Raw genomic sequence first — 15605 nt, 5'->3', positions numbered from 1 at the left:
GACAAAACTGTAGGACCTGCCTTGTTGATAGTGTTGTTAAGAAGGCAGAGCATCGCTTTATTATAGACAGACTTCTCCCCGTCTTTGCTACTACTGCGTCAATATGTTTTGACCATGACAGTTTACAATCTAGGGTTACTCCAAGCAGTTTAATCATCTCAACTTGCTCAATTTCCACATGACTTATTACAAGATTAAGTTGAGGTTTAGGGTTTAGTGAGTGTTTTGTTCCAAATACAATGCTTTTAGTTGTATAAATATTTAGGGCTAACTTACTCCTTGCCACCCACTCTGCAGCTCTTTGTTGAGTGTTGCAGTCATTTCAGTCGCTGTAGTAGCTGACGTGCATAGTGTAGAGTCATCCGCATACACATGGCTTTACTCAAAGTCAGTGGCATGTCACTAGTAAAAATGTACACAAGGTCCAAAAGGAATTTGGCTTCCGCTCTAGCCCTAAGACTCTTTTACAAGTGAGAGTCAGAGGCGAGGTCTGAAAACACTACCTGCTGCCGTAAAAGGGAACATGCATTGGCCGGGAATCGAACCCGGGCCTCCCGCGTGGCAGGCGAGAATTCTACCACTGAACCACCAATGCTTAGACAGAGCTTTAAAGGGGGTTCCCGGACTCAAACAACGCGAGTCCATGGAGTGACTAAACGAAACAGAAGAAAATCATTATCAGGGAACAAGGAATTTCTCAAAGTCCATTGTACCCGTTTTTCCCTTCAAACTTCTTCTTCCTCATTCCAATCCGTTGCTGTAGCTTCTCCCACTCTCGTTCTTAGAATTGAGAGTGAAAAATGTTGATAGATTCCATCTTACCCCCTCCCCTTGTGCTTCTCTGCCTGTGTGCGCAGTTACTGTGACCGTTGCAGGGACTGTGAAGAGACCTCTTGTGGCTTGTCTTGTGGGGTATGCATGCGTGTCCGAGCTGTGTGCTAGTAATTTAAAACAGACAGCTCGGTGCGTTCAACATGTCAATACCTCTCATAAATAAAACTAGTGATGAAATCAGTCTCTCCTCCACTTTCAGCCAGGAGATATTGACATGCATATTATTAATATTAGCTCTCTGTGTACATCCAAGGGCCAGCCGTGCTGCCCTGTTCTGAGCCAATTGCAATTTTCCTAAGTCCTTTTTTTGTGGCACCTGACCACACGACTGAACAGTAGTCGAGGTGCGACAAAACTGTAGGACCTGCCTTGTTGATAGTGTTGTTAAGAAGGCAGAGCATCGCTTTATTATAGACAGACTTCTCCCCGTCTTTGCTACTACTGCGTCAATATGTTTTGACCATGACAGTTTACAATCTAGGGTTACTCCAAGCAGTTTAATCATCTCAACTTGCTCAATTTCCACATGACTTATTACAAGATTAAGTTGAGGTTTAGGGTTTAGTGAGTGTTTTGTTCCAAATACAATGCTTTTAGTTGTATAAATATTTAGGGCTAACTTACTCCTTGCCACCCACTCTGCAGCTCTTTGTTGAGTGTTGCAGTCATTTCAGTCGCTGTAGTAGCTGACGTGCATAGTGTAGAGTCATCCGCATACACATGGCTTTACTCAAAGTCAGTGGCATGTCACTAGTAAAAATGTACACAAGGTCCAAAAGGAATTTGGCTTCCGCTCTAGCCCTAAGACTCTTTTACAAGTGAGAGTCAGAGGCGAGGTCTGAAAACACTACCTGCTGCCGTAAAAGGGAACATGCATTGGCCGGGAATCGAACCCGGGCCTCCCGCGTGGCAGGCGAGAATTCTACCACTGAACCACCAATGCTTAGACAGAGCTTTAAAGGGGGTTCCCGGACTCAAACAACGCGAGTCCATGGAGTGACTAAACGAAACAGAAGAAAATCATTATCAGGGAACAAGGAATTTCTCAAAGTCCATTGTACCCGTTTTTCCCTTCAAACTTCTTCTTCCTCATTCCAATCCGTTGCTGTAGCTTCTCCCACTCTCGTTCTTAGAATTGAGAGTGAAAAATGTTGATAGATTCCATCTTACCCCCTCCCCTTGTGCTTCTCTGCCTGTGTGCGCAGTTACTGTGACCGTTGCAGGGACTGTGAAGAGACCTCTTGTGGCTTGTCTTGTGGGGTATGCATGCGTGTCCGAGCTGTGTGCTAGTAATTTAAAACAGACAGCTCGGTGCGTTCAACATGTCAATACCTCTCATAAATAAAACTAGTGATGAAATCAGTCTCTCCTCCACTTTCAGCCAGGAGATATTGACATGCATATTATTAATATTAGCTCTCTGTGTACATCCAAGGGCCAGCCGTGCTGCCCTGTTCTGAGCCAATTGCAATTTTCCTAAGTCCTTTTTTTGTGGCACCTGACCACACGACTGAACAGTAGTCGAGGTGCGACAAAACTGTAGGACCTGCCTTGTTGATAGTGTTGTTAAGAAGGCAGAGCATCGCTTTATTATAGACAGACTTCTCCCCGTCTTTGCTACTACTGCGTCAATATGTTTTGACCATGACAGTTTACAATCTAGGGTTACTCCAAGCAGTTTAATCATCTCAACTTGCTCAATTTCCACATGACTTATTACAAGATTAAGTTGAGCTTTAGGGTTTAGTGAGTGTTTTGTTCCAAATACAATGCTTTTAGTTGTATAAATATTTAGGGCTAACTTACTCCTTGCCACCCACTCTGCAGCTCTTTGTTGAGTGTTGCAGTCATTTCAGTCGCTGTAGTAGCTGACGTGCATAGTGTAGAGTCATCCGCATACACATGGCTTTACTCAAAGTCAGTGGCATGTCACTAGTAAAAATGTACACAAGGTCCAAAAGGAATTTGGCTTCCGCTCTAGCCCTAAGACTCTTTTACAAGTGAGAGTCAGAGGCGAGGTCTGAAAACACTACCTGCTGCCGTAAAAGGGAACATGCATTGGCCGGGAATCGAACCCGGGCCTCCCGCGTGGCAGGCGAGAATTCTACCACTGAACCACCAATGCTTAGACAGAGCTTTAAAGGGGGTTCCCGGACTCAAACAACGCGAGTCCATGGAGTGACTAAACGAAACAGAAGAAAATCATTATCAGGGAACAAGGAATTTCTCAAAGTCCATTGTACCCGTTTTTCCCTTCAAACTTCTTCTTCCTCATTCCAATCCGTTGCTGTAGCTTCTCCCACTCTCGTTCTTAGAATTGAGAGTGAAAAATGTTGATAGATTCCATCTTACCCCCTCCCCTTGTGCTTCTCTGCCTGTGTGCGCAGTTACTGTGACCGTTGCAGGGACTGTGAAGAGACCTCTTGTGGCTTGTCTTGTGGGGTATGCATGCGTGTCCGAGCTGTGTGCTAGTAATTTAAAACAGACAGCTCGGTGCGTTCAACATGTCAATACCTCTCATAAATAAAACTAGTGATGAAATCAGTCTCTCCTCCACTTTCAGCCAGGAGATATTGACATGCATATTATTAATATTAGCTCTCTGTGTACATCCAAGGGCCAGCCGTGCTGCCCTGTTCTGAGCCAATTGCAATTTTCCTAAGTCCTTTTTTTGTGGCACCTGACCACACGACTGAACAGTAGTCGAGGTGCGACAAAACTGTAGGACCTGCCTTGTTGATAGTGTTGTTAAGAAGGCAGAGCATCGCTTTATTATAGACAGACTTCTCCCCGTCTTTGCTACTACTGCGTCAATATGTTTTGACCATGACAGTTTACAATCTAGGGTTACTCCAAGCAGTTTAATCATCTCAACTTGCTCAATTTCCACATGACTTATTACAAGATTAAGTTGAGCTTTAGGGTTTAGTGAGTGTTTTGTTCCAAATACAATGCTTTTAGTTGTATAAATATTTAGGGCTAACTTACTCCTTGCCACCCACTCTGCAGCTCTTTGTTGAGTGTTGCAGTCATTTCAGTCGCTGTAGTAGCTGACGTGCATAGTGTAGAGTCATCCGCATACACATGGCTTTACTCAAAGTCAGTGGCATGTCACTAGTAAAAATGTACACAAGGTCCAAAAGGAATTTGGCTTCCGCTCTAGCCCTAAGACTCTTTTACAAGTGAGAGTCAGAGGCGAGGTCTGAAAACACTACCTGCTGCCGTAAAAGGGAACATGCATTGGCCGGGAATCGAACCCGGGCCTCCCGCGTGGCAGGCGAGAATTCTACCACTGAACCACCAATGCTTAGACAGAGCTTTAAAGGGGGTTCCCGGACTCAAACAACGCGAGTCCATGGAGTGACTAAACGAAACAGAAGAAAATCATTATCAGGGAACAAGGAATTTCTCAAAGTCCATTGTACCCGTTTTTCCCTTCAAACTTCTTCTTCCTCATTCCAATCCGTTGCTGTAGCTTCTCCCACTCTCGTTCTTAGAATTGAGAGTGAAAAATGTTGATAGATTCCATCTTACCCCCTCCCCTTGTGCTTCTCTGCCTGTGTGCGCAGTTACTGTGACCGTTGCAGGGACTGTGAAGAGACCTCTTGTGGCTTGTCTTGTGGGGTATGCATGCGTGTCCGAGCTGTGTGCTAGTAATTTAAAACAGACAGCTCGGTGCGTTCAACATGTCAATACCTCTCATAAATAAAACTAGTGATGAAATCAGTCTCTCCTCCACTTTCAGCCAGGAGATATTGACATGCATATTATTAATATTAGCTCTCTGTGTACATCCAAGGGCCAGCCGTGCTGCCCTGTTCTGAGCCAATTGCAATTTTCCTAAGTCCTTTTTTTGTGGCACCTGACCACACGACTGAACAGTAGTCGAGGTGCGACAAAACTGTAGGACCTGCCTTGTTGATAGTGTTGTTAAGAAGGCAGAGCATCGCTTTATTATAGACAGACTTCTCCCCGTCTTTGCTACTACTGCGTCAATATGTTTTGACCATGACAGTTTACAATCTAGGGTTACTCCAAGCAGTTTAATCATCTCAACTTGCTCAATTTCCACATGACTTATTACAAGATTAAGTTGAGCTTTAGGGTTTAGTGAGTGTTTTGTTCCAAATACAATGCTTTTAGTTGTATAAATATTTAGGGCTAACTTACTCCTTGCCACCCACTCTGCAGCTCTTTGTTGAGTGTTGCAGTCATTTCAGTCGCTGTAGTAGCTGACGTGCATAGTGTAGAGTCATCCGCATACACATGGCTTTACTCAAAGTCAGTGGCATGTCACTAGTAAAAATGTACACAAGGTCCAAAAGGAATTTGGCTTCCGCTCTAGCCCTAAGACTCTTTTACAAGTGAGAGTCAGAGGCGAGGTCTGAAAACACTACCTGCTGCCGTAAAAGGGAACATGCATTGGCCGGGAATCGAACCCGGGCCTCCCGCGTGGCAGGCGAGAATTCTACCACTGAACCACCAATGCTTAGACAGAGCTTTAAAGGGGGTTCCCGGACTCAAACAACGCGAGTCCATGGAGTGACTAAACGAAACAGAAGAAAATCATTATCAGGGAACAAGGAATTTCTCAAAGTCCATTGTACCCGTTTTTCCCTTCAAACTTCTTCTTCCTCATTCCAATCCGTTGCTGTAGCTTCTCCCACTCTCGTTCTTAGAATTGAGAGTGAAAAATGTTGATAGATTCCATTTTACCCCCTCCCCTTGTGCTTCTCTGCCTGTGTGCGCAGTTACTGTGACCGTTGCAGGGACTGTGAAGAGACCTCTTGTGGCTTGTCTTGTGGGGTATGCATGCGTGTCCGAGCTGTGTGCTAGTAATTTAAAACAGACAGCTCGGTGCGTTCAACATGTCAATACCTCTCATAAATAAAACTAGTGATGAAATCAGTCTCTCCTCCACTTTCAGCCAGGAGATATTGACATGCATATTATTAATATTAGCTCTCTGTGTACATCCAAGGGCCAGCCGTGCTGCCCTGTTCTGAGCCAATTGCAATTTTCCTAAGTCCTTTTTTTGTGGCACCTGACCACACGACTGAACAGTAGTCGAGGTGCGACAAAACTGTAGGACCTGCCTTGTTGATAGTGTTGTTAAGAAGGCAGAGCATCGCTTTATTATAGACAGACTTCTCCCCGTCTTTGCTACTACTGCGTCAATATGTTTTGACCATGACAGTTTACAATCTAGGGTTACTCCAAGCAGTTTAATCATCTCAACTTGCTCAATTTCCACATGACTTATTACAAGATTAAGTTGAGCTTTAGGGTTTAGTGAGTGTTTTGTTCCAAATACAATGCTTTTAGTTGTATAAATATTTAGGGCTAACTTACTCCTTGCCACCCACTCTGCAGCTCTTTGTTGAGTGTTGCAGTCATTTCAGTCGCTGTAGTAGCTGACGTGCATAGTGTAGAGTCATCCGCATACACATGGCTTTACTCAAAGTCAGTGGCATGTCACTAGTAAAAATGTACACAAGGTCCAAAAGGAATTTGGCTTCCGCTCTAGCCCTAAGACTCTTTTACAAGTGAGAGTCAGAGGCGAGGTCTGAAAACACTACCTGCTGCCGTAAAAGGCAACATGCATTGGCCGGGAATCGAACCCGAACCCCAGCCGTGCTGCCCTGTGCTGAGCCAATTGCAATTTTCCTAAGTCATTTTTTTGTGGCACCTGACCACACGACTGAACAGTAGTCGAGGTGCGACAAAACTGTAGGACCTGCCTTGTTGATAGTGTTGTTAAGAAGGCAGAGCATCGCTTTATTATAGACAGACTTCTCCCCGTCTTTGCTACTACTGCGTCAATATGTTTTGACCATGACAGTTTACAATCTAGGGTTACTCCAAGCAGTTTAATCATCTCAACTTGCTCAATTTCCACATGACTTATTACAAGATTAAGTTGAGCTTTAGGGTTTAGTGAGTGTTTTGTTCCAAATACAATGCTTTTAGTTGTATAAATATTTAGGGCTAACTTACTCCTTGCCACCCACTCTGCAGCTCTTTGTTGAGTGTTGCAGTCATTTCAGTCGCTGTAGTAGCTGACGTGCATAGTGTAGAGTCATCCGCAGTCAGTGGCATGTCACTAGTAAAAATGTACACAAGGTCCAAAAGGAATTTGGCTTCCGCTCTAGCCCTAAGACTCTTTTACAAGTGAGAGTCAGAGGCGAGGTCTGAAAACACTACCTGCTGCCGTAAAAGGGAACATGCATTGGCCGGGAATCGAACCCGGGCCTCCCGCGTGGCAGGCGAGAATTCTACCACTGAACCACCAATGCTTAGACAGAGCTTTAAAGGGGGTTCCCGGACTCAAACAACGCGAGTCCATGGAGTGACTAAACGAAACAGAAGAAAATCATTATCAGGGAACAAGGAATTTCTCAAAGTCCATTGTACCCGTTTTTCCCTTCAAACTTCTTCTTCCTCATTCCAATCCGTTGCTGTAGCTTCTCCCACTCTCGTTCTTAGAATTGAGAGTGAAAAATGTTGATAGATTCCATCTTACCCCCTCCCCTTGTGCTTCTCTGCCTGTGTGCGCAGTTACTGTGACCGTTGCAGGGACTGTGAAGAGACCTCTTGTGGCTTGTCTTGTGGGGTATGCATGCGTGTCCGAGCTGTGTGCTAGTAATTTAAAACAGACAGCTCGGTGCGTTCAACATGTCAATACCTCTCATAAATAAAACTAGTGATGAAATCAGTCTCTCCTCCACTTTCAGCCAGGAGATATTGACATGCATATTATTAATATTAGCTCTCTGTGTACATCCAAGGGCCAGCCGTGCTGCCCTGTTCTGAGCCAATTGCAATTTTCCTAAGTCCTTTTTTTGTGGCACCTGACCACACGACTGAACAGTAGTCGAGGTGCGACAAAACTGTAGGACCTGCCTTGTTGATAGTGTTGTTAAGAAGGCAGAGCATCGCTTTATTATAGACAGACTTCTCCCCGTCTTTGCTACTACTGCGTCAATATGTTTTGACCATGACAGTTTACAATCTAGGGTTACTCCAAGCAGTTTAATCATCTCAACTTGCTCAATTTCCACATGACTTATTACAAGATTAAGTTGAGCTTTAGGGTTTAGTGAGTGTTTTGTTCCAAATACAATGCTTTTAGTTGTATAAATATTTAGGGCTAACTTACTCCTTGCCACCCACTCTGCAGCTCTTTGTTGAGTGTTGCAGTCATTTCAGTCGCTGTAGTAGCTGACGTGCATAGTGTAGAGTCATCCGCAGTCAGTGGCATGTCACTAGTAAAAATGTACACAAGGTCCAAAAGGAATTTGGCTTCCGCTCTAGCCCTAAGACTCTTTTACAAGTGAGAGTCAGAGGCGAGGTCTGAAAACACTACCTGCCGCCGTAGTCAGTGGCATGTCACTAGTAAAAATGTACACAAGGTCCAAAAGGAATTTGGCTTCCGCTCTAGCCCTAAGACTCTTTTACAAGTGAGAGTCAGAGGCGAGGTCTGAAAACACTACCTGCTGCCGTAAAAGGCAACATGCATTGGCCGGGAATCGAACCCGAACCCCAGCCGTGCTGCCCTGTGCTGAGCCAATTGCAATTTTCCTAAGTCATTTTTTTGTGGCACCTGACCACACGACTGAACAGTAGTCAAGGTGCGACAAAACTGTAGGACCTGCCTTGTTGATAGTGTTGTTAAGAAGGCAGAGCATCGCTTTATTATAGACAGACTTCTCCCCGTCTTGGCTACTACTGCGTCAATATGTTTTGACCATGACAGTTTACAATCTAGGGTTACTCCAAGCAGTTTAATCATCTCAACTTGCTCAATTTCCACATGACTTATTACAAGATTAAGTTGAGGTTTAGGGTTTAGTGAGTGTTTTGTTCCAAATACAATGCTTTTAGTTGTATAAATATTTAGGGCTAACTTACTCCTTGCCACCCACTCTGCAGCTCTTTGTTGAGTGTTGCAGTCATTTCAGTCGCTGTAGTAGCTGACGTGCATAGTGTAGAGTCATCCGCATACACATGGCTTTACTCAAAGTCAGTGGCATGTCACTAGTAAAAATGTACACAAGGTCCAAAAGGAATTTGGCTTCCGCTCTAGCCCTAAGACTCTTTTACAAGTGAGAGTCAGAGGCGAGGTCTGAAAACACTACCTGCTGCCGTAAAAGGGAACATGCATTGGCCGGGAATCGATCCCAGGCCTCCCGCGTGGCAGGCGAGAATTCTACCACTGAACCACCAATGCTTAGACAGAGCTTTAAAGGGGGTTCCCGGACTCAAACAACGCGAGTCCATGGAGTGACTAAACGAAACAGAAGAAAATCATTATCAGGGAACAAGGAATTTCTCAAAGTCCATTGTACCCGTTTTTCCCTTCAAACTTCTTCTTCCTCATTCCAATCCGTTGCTGTAGCTTCTCCCACTCTCGTTCTTAGAATTGAGAGTGAAAAATGTTGATAGATTCCATCTTACCCCCTCCCCTTGTGCTTCTCTGCCTGTGTGCGCAGTTACTGTGACCGTTGCAGGGACTGTGAAGAGACCTCTTGTGGCTTGTCTTGTGGGGTATGCATGCGTGTCCGAGCTGTGTGCTAGTAATTTAAAACAGACAGCTCGGTGCGTTCAACATGTCAATACCTCTCATAAATAAAACTAGTGATGAAATCAGTCTCTCCTCCACTTTCAGCCAGGAGATATTGACATGCATATTATTAATATTAGCTCTCTGTGTACATCCAAGGGCCAGCCGTGCTGCCCTGTTCTGAGCCAATTGCAATTTTCCTAAGTCCTTTTTTTGTGGCACCTGACCACACGACTGAACAGTAGTCGAGGTGCGACAAAACTGTAGGACCTGCCTTGTTGATAGTGTTGTTAAGAAGGCAGAGCATCGCTTTATTATAGACAGACTTCTCCCCGTCTTTGCTACTACTGCGTCAATATGTTTTGACCATGACAGTTTACAATCTAGGGTTACTCCAAGCAGTTTAATCATCTCAACTTGCTCAATTTCCACATGACTTATTACAAGATTAAGTTGAGCTTTAGGGTTTAGTGAGTGTTTTGTTCCAAATACAATGCTTTTAGTTGTATAAATATTTAGGGCTAACTTACTCCTTGCCACCCACTCTGCAGCTCTTTGTTGAGTGTTGCAGTCATTTCAGTCGCTGTAGTAGCTGACGTGCATAGTGTAGAGTCATCCGCAGTCAGTGGCATGTCACTAGTAAAAATGTACACAAGGTCCAAAAGGAATTTGGCTTCCGCTCTAGCCCTAAGACTCTTTTACAAGTGAGAGTCAGAGGCGAGGTCTGAAAACACTACCTGCTTTGGCTTCCGCTCTAGCCCTAAGACTCTTTTAACAAGTGAGAGTCAGAGGCGAGGTCTGAAAACACTACCTGCTGCCGTAAAAGGGAACATGCATTGGCCGGGAATCGATCCCGGGCCTCCCGCCTGGCAGGCGAGAATTCTACCACTGAACCACCAATGCTTAGACAGAGCTTTAAAGGGGGTTCCCGGACTCAAACAACGCGAGTCCATGGAGTGACTAAACGAAACAGAAGAAAATCATTATCAGGGAACAAGGAATTTCTCAAAGTCCATTGTACCCGTTTTTCCCTTCAAACTTCTTCTTCCTCATTCCAATCCGTTGCTGTAGCTTCTCCCACTCTCGTTCTTAGAATTGAGAGTGAAAAATGTTGATAGATTCCATCTTACCCCCTCCCCTTGTGCTTCTCTGCCTGTGTGCGCAGTTACTGTGACCGTTGCAGGGACTGTGAAGAGACCTCTTGTGGCTTGTCTTGTGGGGTATGCATGCGTGTCCGAGCTGTGTGCTAGTAATTTAAAACAGACAGCTCGGTGCGTTCAACATGTCAATACCTCTCATAAATAAAACTAGTGATGAAATCAGTCTCTCCTCCACTTTCAGCCAGGAGATATTGACATGCATATTATTAATATTAGCTCTCTGTGTACATCCAAGGGCCAGCCGTGCTGCCCTGTTTTGAGCCAATTGCAATTTTCCTAAGTCCTTTTTTTGTGGCACCTGACCACACGACTGAACAGTAGTCGAGGTGCGACAAAACTGTAGGACCTGCCTTGTTGATAGTGTTGTTAAGAAGGCAGAGCATCGCTTTATTATAGACAGACTTCTCCCCGTCTTTGCTACTACTGCGTCAATATGTTTTGACCATGACAGTTTACAATCTAGGGTTACTCCAAGCAGTTTAATCATCTCAACTTGCTCAATTTCCACATGACTTATTACAAGATTAAGTTGAGCTTTAGGGTTTAGTGAGTGTTTTGTTCCAAATACAATGCTTTTAGTTGTATAAATATTTAGGGCTAACTTACTCCTTGCCACCCACTCTGCAGCTCTTTGTTGAGTGTTGCAGTCATTTCAGTCGCTGTAGTAGCTGACGTGCATAGTGTAGAGTCATCCGCAGTCAGTGGCATGTCACTAGTAAAAATGTACACAAGGTCCAAAAGGAATTTGGCTTCCCCTCTAGCCCTAAGACTCTTTTACAAGTGAGAGTCAGAGGCGAGGTCTGAAAACACTACCTGCTGCCGTAAAAGGGAACATGCATTGGCCGGGAATCGATCCCGGGCCTCCCGCCTGGCAGGCGAGAATTCTACCACTGAACCACCAATGCTTAGACAGAGCTTTAAAGGGGGTTCCCGGACTCAAACAACGCGAGTCCATGGAGTGACTAAACGAAACAGAAGAAAATCATTATCAGGGAACAAGGAATTTCTCAAAGTCCATTGTACCCGTTTTTCCCTTCAAACTTCTTCTTCCTCATTCCAATCCGTTGCTGTAGCTTCTCCCACTCTCGTTCTTAGAATTGAGAGTGAAAAATGTTGATAGATTCCATCTTACCCCCTCCCCTTGTGCTTCTCTGCCTGTGTGCGCAGTTACTGTGACCGTTGCAGGGACTGTGAAGAGACCTCTTGTGGCTTGTCTTGTGGGGTATGCATGCGTGTCCGAGCTGTGTGCTAGTAATTTAAAACAGACAGCTCGGTGCGTTCAACATGTCAATACCTCTCATAAATAAAACTAGTGATGAAATCAGTCTCTCCTCCACTTTCAGCCAGGAGATATTGACATGCATATTATTAATATTAGCTCTCTGTGTACATCCAAGGGCCAGCCGTGCTGCCCTGTTTTGAGCCAATTGCAATTTTCCTAAGTCCTTTTTTTGTGGCACCTGACCACACGACTGAACAGTAGTCGAGGTGCGACAAAACTGTAGGACCTGCCTTGTTGATAGTGTTGTTAAGAAGGCAGAGCATCGCTTTATTATAGACAGACTTCTCCCCGTCTTTGCTACTACTGCGTCAATATGTTTTGACCATGACAGTTTACAATCTAGGGTTACTCCAAGCAGTTTAATCATCTCAACTTGCTCAATTTCCACATGACTTATTACAAGATTAAGTTGAGCTTTAGGGTTTAGTGAGTGTTTTGTTCCAAATACAATGCTTTTAGTTGTATAAATATTTAGGGCTAACTTACTCCTTGCCACCCACTCTGCAGCTCTTTGTTGAGTGTTGCAGTCATTTCAGTCGCTGTAGTAGCTGACGTGCATAGTGTAGAGTCATCCGCAGTCAGTGGCATGTCACTAGTAAAAATGTACACAAGGTCCAAAAGGAATTTGGCTTCCGCTCTAGCCCTAAGACTCTTTTACAAGTGAGAGTCAGAGGCGAGGTCTGAAAACACTACCTGCTGCCGTAAAAGGGAACATGCATTGGCCGGGAATCGAACCCGGGCCTCCCGCGTGGCAGGCGAGAATTCTACCACTGAACCACCAATGCTTAGACAGAGCTTTAAAGGGGGTTCCCGGACTCAAACAACGCGAGTCCATGGAGTGACTAAACGAAACAGAAGAAAATCATTATCAGGGAACAAGGAATTTCTCAAAGTCCATTGTACCCGTTTTTCCCTTCAAACTTCTTCTTCCTCATTCCAATCCGTTGCTGTAGCTTCTCCCACTCTCGTTCTTAGAATTGAGAGTGAAAAATGTTGATAGATTCCATCTTACCCCCTCCCCTTGTGCTTCTCTGCCTGTGTGCGCAGTTACTGTGACCGTTGCAGGGACTGTGAAGAGACCTCTTGTGGCTTGTCTTGTGGGGTATGCATGCGTGTCCGAGCTGTGTGCTAGTAATTTAAAACAGACAGCTCGGGGCGTTCAACATGTCAATACCTCTCATAAATAAAACTAGTGATGAAATCAGTCTCTCCTCCACTTTCAGCCAGGAGATATTGACATGCATATTATTAATATTAGCTCTCTGTGTACATCCAAGGGCCAGCCGTGCTGCCCTGTTTTGAGCCAATTGCAATTTTCCTAAGTCCTTTTTTTGTGGCACCTGACCACACGACTGAACAGTAGTCGAGGTGCGACAAAACTGTAGGACCTGCCTTGTTGATAGTGTTGTTAAGAAGGCAGAGCATCGCTTTATTATAGACAGACTTCTCCCCGTCTTTGCTACTACTGCGTCAATATGTTTTGACCATGACAGTTTACAATCTAGGGTTACTCCAAGCAGTTTAATCATCTCAACTTGCTCAATTTCCACATGACTTATTACAAGATTAAGTTGAGGTTTAGGGTTTAGTGAGTGTTTTGTTCCAAATACAATGCTTTTAGTTGTATAAATATTTAGGGCTAACTTACTCCTTGCCACCCACTCTGCAGCTCTTTGTTGAGTGTTGCAGTCATTTCAGTCGCTGTAGTAGCTGACGTGCATAGTGTAGAGTCATCCGCAGTCAGTGGCATGTCACTAGTAAAAATGTACACAAGGTCCAAAAGGAATTTGGCTTCCGCTCTAGCCCTAAGACTCTTTTACAAGTGAGAGTCAGAGGCGAGGTCTGAAAACACTACCTGCTGCCGTAAAAGGGAACATGCATTGGCCGGGAATCGAACCCGGGCCTCCCGCGTGGCAGGCGAGAATTCTACCACTGAACCACCAATGCTTAGACAGAGCTTTAAAGGGGGTTCCCGGACTCAAACAACGCGAGTCCATGGAGTGACTAAACGAAACAGAAGAAAATCATTATCAGGGAACAAGGAATTTCTCAAAGTCCATTGTACCCGTTTTTCCCTTCAAACTTCTTCTTCCTCATTCCAATCCGTTGCTGTAGCTTCTCCCACTCTCGTTCTTAGAATTGAGAGTGAAAAATGTTGATAGATTCCATCTTACCCCCTCCCCTTGTGCTTCTCTGCCTGTGTGCGCAGTTACTGTGACCGTTGCAGGGACTGTGAAGAGACCTCTTGTGGCTTGTCTTGTGGGGTATGCATGCGTGTCCGAGCTGTGTGCTAGTAATTTAAAACAGACAGCTCGGGGCGTTCAACATGTCAATACCTCTCATAAATAAAACTAGTGATGAAATCAGTCTCTCCTCCACTTTCAGCCAGGAGATATTGACATGCATATTATTAATATTAGCTCTCTGTGTACATCCAAGGGCCAGCCGTGCTGCCCTGTTTTGAGCCAATTGCAATTTTCCTAAGTCCTTTTTTTGTGGCACCTGACCACACGACTGAACAGTAGTCGAGGTGCGACAAAACTGTAGGACCTGCCTTGTTGATAGTGTTGTTAAGAAGGCAGAGCATCGCTTTATTATAGACAGACTTCTCCCCGTCTTTGCTACTACTGCGTCAATATGTTTTGACCATGACAGTTTACAATCTAGGGTTACTCCAAGCAGTTTAATCATCTCAACTTGCTCAATTTCCACATGACTTATTACAAGATTAAGTTGAGCTTTAGGGTTTAGTGAGTGTTTTGTTCCAAATACAATGCTTTTAGTTGTATAAATATTTAGGGCTAACTTACTCCTTGCCACCCACTCTGCAGCTCTTTGTTGAGTGTTGCAGTCATTTCAGTCGCTGTAGTAGCTGACGTGCATAGTGTAGAGTCATCCGCAGTCAGTGGCATGTCACTAGTAAAAATGTACACAAGGTCCAAAAGGAATTTGGCTTCCGCTCTAGCCCTAAGACTCTTTTACAAGTGAGAGTCAGAGGCGAGGTCTGAAAACACTACCTGCTGCCGTAAAAGGGAACATGCATTGGCTGGGAATCGAACCCGGGCCTCCCGCGTGGCAGGCGAGAATTCTACCACTGAACCACCAATGCTTAGACAGAGCTTTAAAGGGGGTTCCCGGACTCAAACAACGCGAGTCCATGGAGTGACTAAACGAAACAGAAGAAAATCATTATCAGGGAACAAGGAATTTCTCAAAGTCCATTGTACCCGTTTTTCCCTTCAAACTTCTTCTTCCTCATTCCAATCCGTTGCTGTAGCTTCTCCCACTCTCGTTCTTAGAATTGAGAGTGAAAAATGTTGATAGATTCCATCTTACCCCCTCCCCTTGGGCTTCTCTGCCGGTGTGCGCAGTTACTGTGACCGTTGCAGGGACTGTGAAGAGACCTCTTGTGGCTTGTCTTGTGGGGTATGCATGCGTGTCCGAGCTGTGTGCTAGTAATTTAAAACAGACAGCTCGGTGCGTTCAACATGTCAATACCTCTCATAAATAAAACTAGTGATGAAATCAGTCTCTCCTCCACTTTCAGCCAGGAGATATTGACATGCATATTATTAATATTAGCTCTCTGTGTACATCCAAGGGCCAGCCGTGCTGCCCTGTTCTGAGCCAATTGCAATTTTCCTAAGTCTTTTTTTTGTGGCACCTGACCACACGACTGAACAGTAGTCGAGGTGCGACAAAACTGTAGGACCTGCCTTGTTGATAGTGTTGTTAAGAAGGCAGAGCATCGCTTTATTATAGACAG

The 15605-nt window shown here is 44.7% G+C and overlaps 8 non-coding genes across 8 annotated transcripts; all 8 read right to left on the bottom strand.

The window, feature by feature from the left end:
* Positions 1 to 524: 524 nt before the first annotated feature.
* trnag-gcc (transfer RNA glycine (anticodon GCC)) lies at positions 525 to 595 on the bottom strand. Its single transcript has one exon. It is a non-coding gene; the product is annotated as a tRNA-Gly (tRNA).
* A 1111-nt stretch (positions 596 to 1706) lies between these two features.
* Positions 1707 to 1777, bottom strand: trnag-gcc (transfer RNA glycine (anticodon GCC)). The gene has a single exon. It is a non-coding gene; the product is annotated as a tRNA-Gly (tRNA).
* A 1111-nt stretch (positions 1778 to 2888) lies between these two features.
* Positions 2889 to 2959, bottom strand: trnag-gcc (transfer RNA glycine (anticodon GCC)). Its single transcript has one exon. It is a non-coding gene; the product is annotated as a tRNA-Gly (tRNA).
* Positions 2960 to 4070: 1111 nt separating this feature from the next.
* trnag-gcc (transfer RNA glycine (anticodon GCC)) lies at positions 4071 to 4141 on the bottom strand. The gene has a single exon. It is a non-coding gene; the product is annotated as a tRNA-Gly (tRNA).
* A 1111-nt stretch (positions 4142 to 5252) lies between these two features.
* trnag-gcc (transfer RNA glycine (anticodon GCC)) lies at positions 5253 to 5323 on the bottom strand. The gene has a single exon. It is a non-coding gene; the product is annotated as a tRNA-Gly (tRNA).
* Positions 5324 to 7059: 1736 nt separating this feature from the next.
* On the bottom strand, positions 7060 to 7130 carry trnag-gcc (transfer RNA glycine (anticodon GCC)). The gene has a single exon. It is a non-coding gene; the product is annotated as a tRNA-Gly (tRNA).
* A 5423-nt stretch (positions 7131 to 12553) lies between these two features.
* On the bottom strand, positions 12554 to 12624 carry trnag-gcc (transfer RNA glycine (anticodon GCC)). The gene has a single exon. It is a non-coding gene; the product is annotated as a tRNA-Gly (tRNA).
* A 1091-nt stretch (positions 12625 to 13715) lies between these two features.
* Positions 13716 to 13786, bottom strand: trnag-gcc (transfer RNA glycine (anticodon GCC)). Its single transcript has one exon. It is a non-coding gene; the product is annotated as a tRNA-Gly (tRNA).
* Between the last annotated feature and the right edge of the window lie 1819 nt (positions 13787 to 15605).

Source organism: Salmo salar, chromosome 10 (genome assembly GCF_965601325.2).
Source record: "Salmo salar chromosome 10, fSalSal1, whole genome shotgun sequence".
Lineage (NCBI taxonomy): Eukaryota > Metazoa > Chordata > Actinopteri > Salmoniformes > Salmonidae > Salmo > Salmo salar.
Note: the sequence above shows the minus strand (reverse complement) of the source record. Positions and strands in the feature narration are given on the sequence as shown.